General features: G+C 42.2%; 1 long non-coding RNA gene across 1 annotated transcript; it reads right to left on the reverse strand.

Annotated features, from left to right (window-relative positions):
* Positions 1 to 2190: 2190 nt before the first annotated feature.
* Positions 2191 to 11486, reverse strand: LOC129840245 (uncharacterized). Its single transcript, XR_008757178.1, has 3 exons — positions 11346 to 11486; positions 5075 to 5257; positions 2191 to 4975 (listed from the first exon to the last, which is right to left on the reverse strand). It is a non-coding gene; the product is annotated as an uncharacterized LOC129840245 (long non-coding RNA).
* Between the last annotated feature and the right edge of the window lie 320 nt (positions 11487 to 11806).

Below are 11806 nucleotides of genomic sequence, written 5' to 3' on the forward strand. Positions count from 1 at the left end.
TGCACATGTAGAAGAATATGGAGGTAGGCAATAAATAGGCCCTAGAGGCGAAAATGATTACAATTTAGCATTAATACTGGAGAGATAGATGTGCAAATGATGATGTGCAAGTAGAGATACTGGGGTGCAAAAGAGCAAGAGGGTAAGTAATAAAATGAGGATGAGGTAGTTGGGTGTGCTACTGTATTTACAGATTGGCTGTGTACAGGTGCAGTGATCGGTAGGCTGCTTTGACAGCTGATGCTTAAAGTTTTAGGGAGATAAACGTCTCCAGCTTCAGAGATTTTTACAATTCATTCCAGTCATTGGTAGCAGAGAACTGGAAGGAAAGGCGGCCAAAGTAAGTGTTGGCTTTGGGGATGACCAGTGAGATATACCTGCTGGAGCTCCTGCTACGGGTGGGTGTTGCTATGGTGACCAGTGAGCTGAGATAAGGCGGAGCTTTACCTAGCAAAGACTTATAGATGACCCTGAGCCAGTGGGTTTTGGAATGGATATGTAGTGAGGGCCAGCCAACGAGAGCATACAGGTCGCAGTGGTAGGTAGTATATGAGGCTTTGGTGACAAAACGGATGGCACTGTGATATACTGCATCCAATTTGTTGAGTAGAGTGTTGGAGGCTATTTTGTAAATGACATCGCCGAAGTCAAGGATCGGTAGAATGGTCAGTTTTACGAGGGTATGTTTGGCAGCATGAGTAAAGGATGCTTTGTTGTGAAATAGGAAGCGGATTCCAGATTCAATTTTGGATTGGAGATGCTTAATGTGAGTCTGGAAAGAGAGTTTACAGTCTACCAGACACCTAGGTATTTGTAGTTGTCCACATATTCTAGGTCAGAACCGTCCAGAGTAGTGATGCTAGTCGGGCGGGAGAGTGCGGGCAGCAATCAGTTGAAGAGCATGCACTTAGTTTTACTAGCATTTAAAAGCAATTGAAGGCCACAGAAAGAGTGTTGTATGGCGTTGAAGCTCGTTTGGAGGTTTGTTAGCACAGTGTCCAAAGAAGGGCCAGATGTATACAGAATGTGTCGCCTGCGTAGAGGTGGATCAGAGAATCACCAGCAGCAAGAGCGACATCATTGATATATACAGAGAAAAGAGTCAGCCCGAGAATTGAACCCTGTGACACCCCCATAGAGACTGCCAGAGGTCCGGACAATAGGCCCTCCGATTTAACACACTGAACTCTATCTGAGAAGTAGTTGGTGAACCAGGCGAGGCAGTTATTTGAGAAGCCAAGGCTATTGAGTCTGCCGATAAGAATACGGTGATTGACAGAGTCGAAAGCCTTGGCCAGGTCAACAATGTTGATGACAACAATGCTGTTTTCACATTGCTGCTTAATATAAATCTACTAGCCTTCTATAAAGACACTAAAGGTTTGTGTTTCTTACATCAGCAAACAGCTAGATTCTTTTCTTAGCAAATTGCCCTAAATCTTTTGAGACGCTAATTGTTAGCCGCTAATGCTAATAGCTAGCTAGCTAATAAATGTACTGAGTAAGAGCAAACGTAGCTAGCTAATACAGCCTGATAATACCAGTGATGGTGTAGACCTAAATCAGCATGTTGTTTGTGCAACATTGTCTTCTAAATCAAAGAGGAATATGCAAAGCAATAATATGTTGGCTACAGGATGTAGCTAAGAGAAAACATGCACTGTAGCCAAAGCTTATAGGGTCCCCTAGCAAACACTTATCAACAGCTTTAAAAATTTTATTTCACCTTTATTTAACCAGGTAGGCCAATTGAGAACAAGTTCTCATATACAACTGCGACCTGGCCAAGATAAAGCAAAGCAGTGTGACAAAAACAACACAGAGTTACACATAAACAAACGTACAGTCAATAACACAATAGAAAAATCTATGTACAGTGTGTGCAAATGTAGAAGAGTAGGTAGGTAAGGCAATAAATAGGCCATGGAGGCGAAATAATTACAATTTAGCATTAACACTGGAGTGATAGATGTGCAGATGAGGATGTGCATGTAGAGATAATGGGGTGCAAAACAGCAAGAGGATAAGTAACAATATGGGGATGAGGTAGTTGGGTGCGCTATTTACAGATTGGCTGTGTACAGGTACAGTGATTGGTAAGCTGCTCTGACAGCTGATGCTTAAGGTTAGAGAGGGAGATATAAGACTCAAACAATTGTTGTGGAAATACTACACAGGGACACTCGAAGATACATCTAAAATCAATAATTCTTTATTATCATCGTGCTGGAGAGGTTCCAACCAACTCAGTGCACCAAGTACACATGTCGATCAGGAGCTCTACCTGGGGCAGTCCTGTTAGTTCTCTTATATACAGACAAATTATATTTGCATGATTTAGCTTATTCATCGTTCATAATTAATTAATCATTAATGTTTACTTCTTTCATGTGATCGACCAATACTGGGTCGTGCATGTGACAGACTAATAACTCACAAGGCTTCTTCTCTCAAAGCTGAGACCTTGAAACTGAGATAACCCTTTCTCAAAACAAGTTTCTGGGCATACTGCTAAATTGCAGATACTGATAGTGAGGATTCGTTCAATGAGTCACTCATGAACACAGAAATTGGTTATTAGAAAAGCACATCAATAGAACAGAGAAATTGGTTATTAGAAAAGCACAAACATAAAAATGTCAATTAAACATTATTTTCATAAACACTGTTACAACATATTTGTCATGTTTAATATAATAAAATAATGACTAAGGTGTCTGTTAATTGTATTTTCATACTTTATAAATTATTTATTATTTCAATTACAAACCAGCTGTAAAGGAGTTATTGGTTCATGAGATCATTTAGAAAACATACACATAATGAATTGGATATTTACTAATAGTTATTAAGTGTGATTAGAACTATTATCATCAACACTTACTAATACTGCAATTGATGATGAATAGATATAGAAAATCAAGAAGATTGAATTACTGCTCTTTTTTACTTAACTGCCTTTTTCGTCAGCATGCTAGGCTAGCTAATGCTAGAACGAGCAGTATTTCAATCTTCTTGATTTTCCACATCGGATAATGAGATCATTAGGAGTACAGGCACATCTTCCATATGGCTGAGGATCGTTCAGACTTGAAGGGGAAGATGCATTTACTGCTCAACCTCAAAGTCGAAACATATCGGCTAATAGAAACCCTATTACCAAGGTCTCAGTCTTTCTGTCTCTCTCTGAAGCTGGTATGCTCTCTAAGTCAGGCTGTTGTGGCTGGTCTCTAGTTGGTCTCTCTTCAGTCAGGTTGTTGTACCTATCACAGTAGACACAGAGGCCTATGATCCCAGCCAGTAGAACACACTGCAGCAGCTCCAGAGGGTATCTCTTCCATCAAATGAAAATATACTGAGGCACACATTGCTATTATAACACCAATCTGACAGATGTTTTCTTCTCTTGCAACCTCATCTTTATTTTTGTCTCAGCTTTGGTTACATGTTCAGTTGCTTTTTCAAGCTCTAAGAGATTTGATGTGTGTGTTTGTGTTGTTCCCCTGGATGATGAGCACCAGCTCCAGCCATCTTGCTGAGCTTCCATGTTCTCTCTGACATACGCTACATGACCAAAAGTATGCGGACACCTGCTCGTCGAACATCTCATTCCAAAATCATGGCCATCAATATGGAGTTGGTTCCCCCTTTGCTGCTATAAGAGCCTCCACTCTTCTGGGAAGGCTTTCCACTAGATGTTGGAACATTGCTGCGGGGACTTGCTTTCATTCAGCCACAAGGGCATTAGTGAGGTCGGGCACTGATGTTGGGCGATTAGCCTGGCTCGCAGTTGTGTTCCAATTCATCCCAAAGGTGTATGATGGGTTTGAGGTCAGGGCTCTGTGCAGGCCAGCCAAGTCCTTCCACACCTATCTCAACAAACCACTTCTGTATGGACCTCGCTTTGTACACTGGGGCATTATCATGCTGAAACAAGAAAGGGCCTTCCCCAAACTGTTTCCACAAAGTTGTAAGCACAGAATTGTCTAGAATGTCATTGTATGCTGTAGCTTTAAGATTTCCCTTCACTGGAACTAAGAGGCCTAGCTTGAACCATGAAAAACAGACCCAGACCATTATTCCTCCTCCACCAAAATTTCCAGTTGGCACTATGCATTCGGGCAGGCAGCGTTCTCCTGCCATCAGCCAAACACTGATTTGTCCATTTCCACTGCTCCAGAGTCCAATGGCAGCGAGCTTTACACCACTCAATCAATCAATCAATTTTATTTTATATAGCCCTTCGTACATCAGCTAATATCTTGAAGTGCTGTACAGAAACCCAGCCTAAAACCCCAAACAGCTAGTAATGCAGGTGTAGAAGCACGGTGGCTAGGAAAAACTCCCTAGAAAGGCCAAAACCTAGGAAGAAACCTAGAGAGGAACCAGGCTATGAGGGGTGGCCAGTCCTCTTCTGGCTGTGCCGGGTGGAGATTATAACAGAACTATGCCAAGATGTTCAAAAATGTTCATAAGTGACAAGCATGGTCAAATAATAATCATGAATAATTTTCAGTTGGCTTTTCATAGCTGATCATTAAGAGTTGAAAAACAACAGGTCTGGGACAGGTGGCGGTTCCATAACCGCAGGCAGAACAGCTGAAACTGGAATAGCAGCAAGGCCAGGCGGACTGGGGACAGCAAGGAGTCACCACGGGCGGCAGTCCCGACGCATGGTCCCAGGGCCCAGGTCCTCCGAGAGAAAGAAAGAGAGAAGGAGAAAATTAGAGAGAGCCAAGATTTTCAAAATGTTCATAAATGACAAGCATGGTCAAATAATAATCAGGAATAAATCTCAGTTGGCTTTTCATAGCCGATCATTAAGAGTTGAAAACAGCAGGTCTGGGACAGGTAGGGGTTCCATAACCGCAGGCAGAACAGTTGAAACTGGAATAGCAGCAAGGCCAGGCGGACTGGGGACAGCAAGGAGTCACCACGGCCGGTAGTCCCGACGTATGGTCCTAGGGCTCAGGTCCTCCGAGAGAAAGAAAGAGAGAAGGAGAAAATTAGAGAGAGCCAAGATTTTCAAAATGTTCATAAATGACAAGCATGGTCAAATAATAATCAGGCATACATCTCAGTTGGCTTTTCATAGCCGATCATTAAGAGTTGAAAACAGCAGGTCTGGGACAGGTAGGGGTTTCGTAACCGCAGGCAGAACAGTTGAAACTGGAATAGCAGCAAGGCCAGGCGGACTGGGGACAGCAAGGTGTCAGCATGCCCAGTAGTCCTGACGTATGGTCCTAGGGCTCAGGTTCTCAGAGAGAAAGAGAGAACGAGAGAATTAGAGAGAGCATACTTAAATTCACACAGGACACTGGATAAGACAGGAGAAGTACTCCAGGTATAACCAACTGACCCTAGCCCCCCGACACATAAACTACTGCAGCATAAATACTGGAGGCTGAGACAGGAGCGGTCAGGAGACACTGTGGCCCCATCCGAAGAAACCCCCGGACAGGGCCAAACAGGAAGGATATAACCCCACCCACTTTGCCAAAGCACTCCAGCCAACACTTGGCATTGTGCATGGTGATCTTAGGCTTGTGTAAATCGATGTCATTAATATGCTGACATTGCTTCTGAGAATAGACAATTTTTACACCCTACACGCTTCAGCACTCGGCGGTACCGTTCTGTGAGCTTGTGTGGCTTACCACCTTGCGGCTGAGCCATTGTTGCTCCGAGACGTTTCCACTTCACAATAACAGCCCTTACAGTTGACCGGGGCAGCTCAAGCAGAAATTTCAACTGACTTGTTGGAAAGGTGGCATCCTATAACGGTGCCATGTTGAAATTCACTGAGCTCTTCAGTAAGGCCATTCTACTACCAATGTTTGTCTATGGAGATTGCACGGCTGTTTTATACACCTCTCATCAATGGGTGTGGCTGAAATAGCCGAATCCACTCATTTGAAGGGGTGTCCATTATTTTGTATATATAGTATATCACCCACATACTTTTGGTCATGCAGTGTATGTTCCCTGCACTGCTCTAGTCTGTGTGTGATTTATTGTGAACTATTTTACATTTTCAACTACAATGAAGAGGAAACCAACACACTCTGATCACCTTGTGACTCTTGCCAACCTTAGTTTCCCACGGTGCATTGTCATTTTAAACATGCGATTGAAGAATTGAAGTCAATATGTATTAAGAGGACCCACTGAAGTGACACATACAGCATGACTGAGGTTTTGACAGTTCGGCTTGCACGTGACTGGCCAACAATGGCCCTAAAGGGGTCCCTTTTCTATCTATGCGGCCTGTATATGACAATGACATCTGTGTGAAGAGTATTCAGAGCAGTGGTTTTCTAGCCATGCTTCAAAGTAAAGGGAAGCCAGTGAAAAAAATTGGCATTCTCAGAAAGGCCAAAACATCAACATTTAAATATCTAATGTCACTATTGTTTTCTGTTGGAATATTCATCTTTGTTACACCATTAGAAGCCTACACACAGAGAACTGTCAACACGACTACAGTTTCCTTTTCGAAGAGGCTCAGCCCGGCGGAGCGAAACTATGATGTGGGGGACCGGGAGCTGTTGGCTGTTGTCAGGGCTCTGAAGGCGTGGAGACATTGGCTTGAGGGGGCTAAACACCCTTTCCTCATTTGGACTGACCGCCGCAATCTGGAGTACATACGGGCAGCTAGGAGACTGAACCCTCGCCAGGCGAGGTGGGCCATGTTTTTCACCCGCTTTGTGTTCACTCTATCCTACAGACCAGGTTCCCAGAACGTTAAGGCGGACGCACTGTCCCGGATGTATGACACGGAGGAGCGGTCTGCGGATCCCACTCCCATAATCCCAGCTTCTTGCCTGGTGGCACCGGTGGTATGGGAGGTGGACGCGGACATCGAGCGGGCGTCACGTGCAGAGCCCACTCCCCCACAGTGTCCAGTTCAGCGTCTGTACCTTCCGTTTGATGTCCGCAATCGTTTGATCTGTTGGGCCCACACGTCACCCTCCTCTGGTCATCTTGGCATCGGTCGGACAGTGCGTTGTCTTGCTGGGAAGTACTGGTGGCCCACTTTAGCTAAGGACGTGAGGGTTTATGTTTCCTCCTGTTTGGTGTGCGCACAGTGCAAGGCACCTAGACACCTGCCCAGAGGGAAATTACAGCCTCTTCCCGTTCCACAACAACCGTGGTCACACCTATCGGTGGATTTCGTGACGGATCTTCCCCCGTCATGGGGTAATACCACGATCCTGGTCGTTGTGGATCGGTTTTCTAAGTCCTGCCGTCTTCTTCCTTTGCCCGGTCTCCCTACGGCTCTACAGACTGTGGAGGCCCTGTTCACACACGTATTCCGGCACTACGGGGTGCCTGAGGATACAGTTTCTGATCGGGGTCCCCAATTCACTTCTAAAGTCTGGAGGACTTTTATGGAACGCCTGGGGGTCTTGGTCAGCCTCACCTCAGGTTTCCACCTCGAGAGTAACGGGCAGGTGGAGAGAGTCAACCAGGATGTGGGTAGGTTTCTGCGGTCCTATTGCCAGGACCGGCCGGGGGAGTGGTCGGTTTTCATCCCCTGGGCGGAGATGGCCCAAAACTCCCTTCGCCACTCTTCCACAAACCTATCCCCTTTCCAGTGTGTAGTAGGTTATCAGCCGGTCCTGGCACCTAGGCATCAGAGCCAGATCGAGGCTCCTGCGTTGGATGAATGGTTTCGGCACTCGGAGGCGACAATATGTTCCTTATTTAACCCTCTGACTTCCCTCTCTGTTTTGTGCGTTATTGATTGTCATGTGGGTTTGTGTTGTTAGTGCTCTGGATTATTGTGTTTTTCCTTGTTGGAACTTTACTTATATTTTGGGTAAATTTTGGACTATTACTCATATCTGTGTCCTGCGCCTGACTCTGCATTTTTTCCATTCACCAACACCCTCACATCTGGGTTCAGCTCAGCTACTTGATCTTGTATCCTTTTCACAAGGACAATGTTTTTTCCAGTCAAGTTTGGGCACCCATCAGTGGTCACACTGGATAACTTTTAAAAAGTCAGTCCCAGGTTTGCCACACACTTATTAACCTCCTCCAATAAATATTTCCCTGTGGTTGTGCTCTTCATTGACTGCACTGAAGCAAGCTCCTCTGTAATTTCAACGTCTGGGGTTATGCCTCGTTAGAATACCAACAACAGTGCTGTGTCACGTGCATCACTGCTCTCACCCAGGGCCAATAATTACTTTACCTTGTCTTTCAACTGTTGTTCCATATTCTCTGCGATGTCCTCAACATGCCGTATCACTGTTCGTCTTGACAGGGAAATATTTTCAAACAGCTCTTTCTTGGCGGGGCAAAGTATTGCTGCAGAGTCAATTAAACATTATTTAATGAATTCATCCTCAGCGAATGGCTTGCTATGTTTAGCAATTTCGTGGGAGGGCTACATAGCTGGCTCTCGCAATTCCGTGGTTTGCTGAATGCAGTTTTGTGAAAAGTCCTTGCTGCTTTTGCAACTGAGAAAGCAACTCCTTCGATGCACTTGCCCTCTGCTCAGAAGGCATATTCCTATATTTCTCTGCATGCTTCGTCTGGAAGTGTCAGGACAAGTTGTAGTCTGTCAAGACAGCGATGCTCTCTTTGCACACCAAGTACACAGCTTTTTCTGATACCTCAATAAAGAAATTGTTCGATTTCCACTCTTGCTAGAACACTCTACATTCATTGTCTTCTTCCCTTTTCTTTGAAAAACAAATTTTTGCGCAATTACTTTTTTAATTGTTTTATTTTTTAAATGTTTATTCAGTGTTCATAATGGTAAATAAGTATTCTGCAAGGTTTTCCCAAAATTCTGACACAAATTTACATTCAAAGAACAAGTGAGTCAGATTCTCACCTTCTTTTTCACAGAAAACGCAGACATCATCAATAGCTACAAATTTGGACAACATAGAATTACATGGATATATCTTATGTCGAATGTTAAAGTGCAGTTCCTTACATTTGTTTGGTATACAATATTTGTAAGTGTCACGATCGTTATGAGACGAATGAGTGGACCAAGGCGCAGCGTGGAAAAAAGACATCTTCTTTTAATGAATAAAAAACAAACACTTATTAAATGAACAAAAACAAACGATCGTGAAGCTAAAACGAACTAAGTGCACACATGCAACATAGAACATAGACAATTACCCACAAACACCTAAAGCCCATGGCTGCCTTAAATATGGCTCCCAATCAGAGACAACAATAAACAGCTGTCTCTGATTGAGAACCAAACCAGGCAACCATAGACTTTCCTAAACACCTACATTGAACACAACCCCATACATCTTCAAAACCCCCTAAACAATACACACACCCTAAACTAGACAAAACACAAAAACATCCCCCATGTCACACCCTGACCTAACTAAACTAATAAAGAAAATCAATATAACAAAGGCCAGGGTGTGACAGTAAGGCCTTAACCAAGCTTTTTCCAGACAATGTCAGGAATAAGCATGTTCCAGGAAAATGTTCCTCTAGGCGTAAGTTGGTTCTGTGAATGGAGAATTTGTCTTATATATTTATTACAACAAGATTTTTCAAGTACCTCACACCTTCCAATCTGAGTTCTGGATAGGCTTTGTGATCATTACCAAAGCTAAGATGAGTTTTCATTAGTGTAGTTAGACCACTGGGAATGGCTTTGATCACAGAAATAAACTCTCTGAAAGGTATTGGAAGCTCATTCAATGTTATAAATAGTTCATATGTAAAAATATTACCTTGTTGTCAAAAACATCAAGAACAAAGTCAATATTCCTCTCATGCCAGCTGGGGTAGAACAATGACTTATTCCTTACAGTTATGTCTGAATTATTCCACAAAAGAGCTTTATGTGGGGAAAAGTTGTGCAGGAAACTTTTTTTTCCCATGCCATTAAAGCGTGTTGGTGAAGCCAATTTAGCACGTATTCTTAAATTACATTTCAGTAAAAATTGAAGTCCTCCAAACTTATTAAACACGTTATTTGGAATTAAATACCATATTGAATCAGTATTGATCAAACATATTTTCAACAAGTTGATCTTGAAAGTGTTATTTATGTTGACAAAATCCAACACTTCCAGACCACCTTCAGCTCTTTTATTAGAGAGGACTGACTCTTTTAGTTTGTGAGACTTATTTTTCCAGATGAAGTCAAGAAAGGTCTTGATCTCTTAACAAGTAGAGGGATTTACAAATAAAGATAATGTGGGGTACACAAAGCAAGACAGTCCCTCTGCCTTGGACAGAAGTACTCTCCCAAGTATAGAAAGATCCCTTTGTACCAATTATTAAATCTATTTTTTGTTTTCTTAATTTTAGGAGAGAAATGTATATGTTATCTGACTAAGTAGTTTTTTGACAGATCTATTCCTAAATATTTAACACAGTCCTTTACAGGAATATTTTATATTTCTTTATCATCAGAGTCATATAAACATAAGATTTCACATTTAGAAACATTCAGCATTAATCCTGATGCAATAGAGAATGCAGTGATAGCATTAAGGGCATGGGCGACCTGATCTTTGTCTCTTTAAGGTTCAGTAACATTTTTGCGCAATTTCTACCTAGCTACTATTTGCAATTGTGACGTCTGTCAGCCTGTCAGTCACTGTCTGTCCTCGTGCAGTTGTTTTTTATACGTGCCTTCAGAATAAATGTCCCACAAGCGGTGGGAGTTAAATCATTACACAAAGGCGAGTATTTATTGGGCTTTTAATTTTAATAACAAATACTATTACAGGTTAAACTATTTTTCAAAACTACTATCGCAAATTGATCAGTGATCTGAGCATGATTCCGCGGACCGTCTACTGCCCCTGGCCGGCCTTTGCCCAGGCCTGGGTTAGAGGTTTCATGATGCTTGTATCTAAACCAATGTAGATCGTTTTAATATTGTCCTATACACCAGTTGGGGTCTATAAGCTTAAATATGAGATCTTAAACCTAGCATGAAAGTGCATCCTTGTAGCTGTGTGGGCTAATATAGTCAAAATGTTTGCCTTGGGGCAAATTGAGCAAATTGAAGTGTTATCCTTCCCAGATTAGTTTGTTATTAATTACAGTTCCGTATTATAGCAAATACATGGGTTTAAATGTATCCTGTCATCTCATGATTTCGTAGTAATTCCTTAAATCATGTCAACGAGTCAACTTCATGTCAATGATCACTTCAATTCGACTTTTTTTTTTAAATACAGAAAACGTGTAGGAGGATATACGGTGGAAAGAGTAAACATTATCATGTGATCATGTGGTGGTCCTTCTGGATCTATCAATCAAACGCATCTATTTTTCATTTAGGTTAAGCAAAGTCTCCTAAACAATTATGATCATGTTTATTGTGGGAAACTTACTGTGTTGAAGTGCAGTCACTTGTCTTAAGGAGTTTGTAAAAGTTCAGCAAAACAACCCATATTAGAAGAGCCTTCATGTTTAATGTGTCCAAAACTTGTGCAAGATGTTTGGTTAACATGGTAGAGAGAGAGAGAGAGAAATATGTGTTGATTTAGCCGAGTAAAGTCTAAGTTAAACTTTACTTTTTGAGGAGGGCTTCGGGCTGCTTTGCAATAACAGTGAGCTGTCTAATACACCATGATGCCCCCCCAAAAAAGATTCAATAATATAGGTCTTTCTTTTAAAACATTTCCACATCTTGATTAACACAATTATTTATTGTCATTTATTTGGGTTTAAACTTTATCCTGGAACTGCCTTTAGACAGAAAATAATTTGCTTAAGTTAGGCCTACTTTTTGCTTTAGTAGGTCTACAGAATAATGTATATTATGCAAAATCGGCCAGCTCACAGACAAATT

This window comes from Salvelinus fontinalis, chromosome 41 (genome assembly GCF_029448725.1).
Source record: "Salvelinus fontinalis isolate EN_2023a chromosome 41, ASM2944872v1, whole genome shotgun sequence".
Taxonomy (NCBI): Eukaryota; Metazoa; Chordata; class Actinopteri; order Salmoniformes; family Salmonidae; genus Salvelinus; species Salvelinus fontinalis.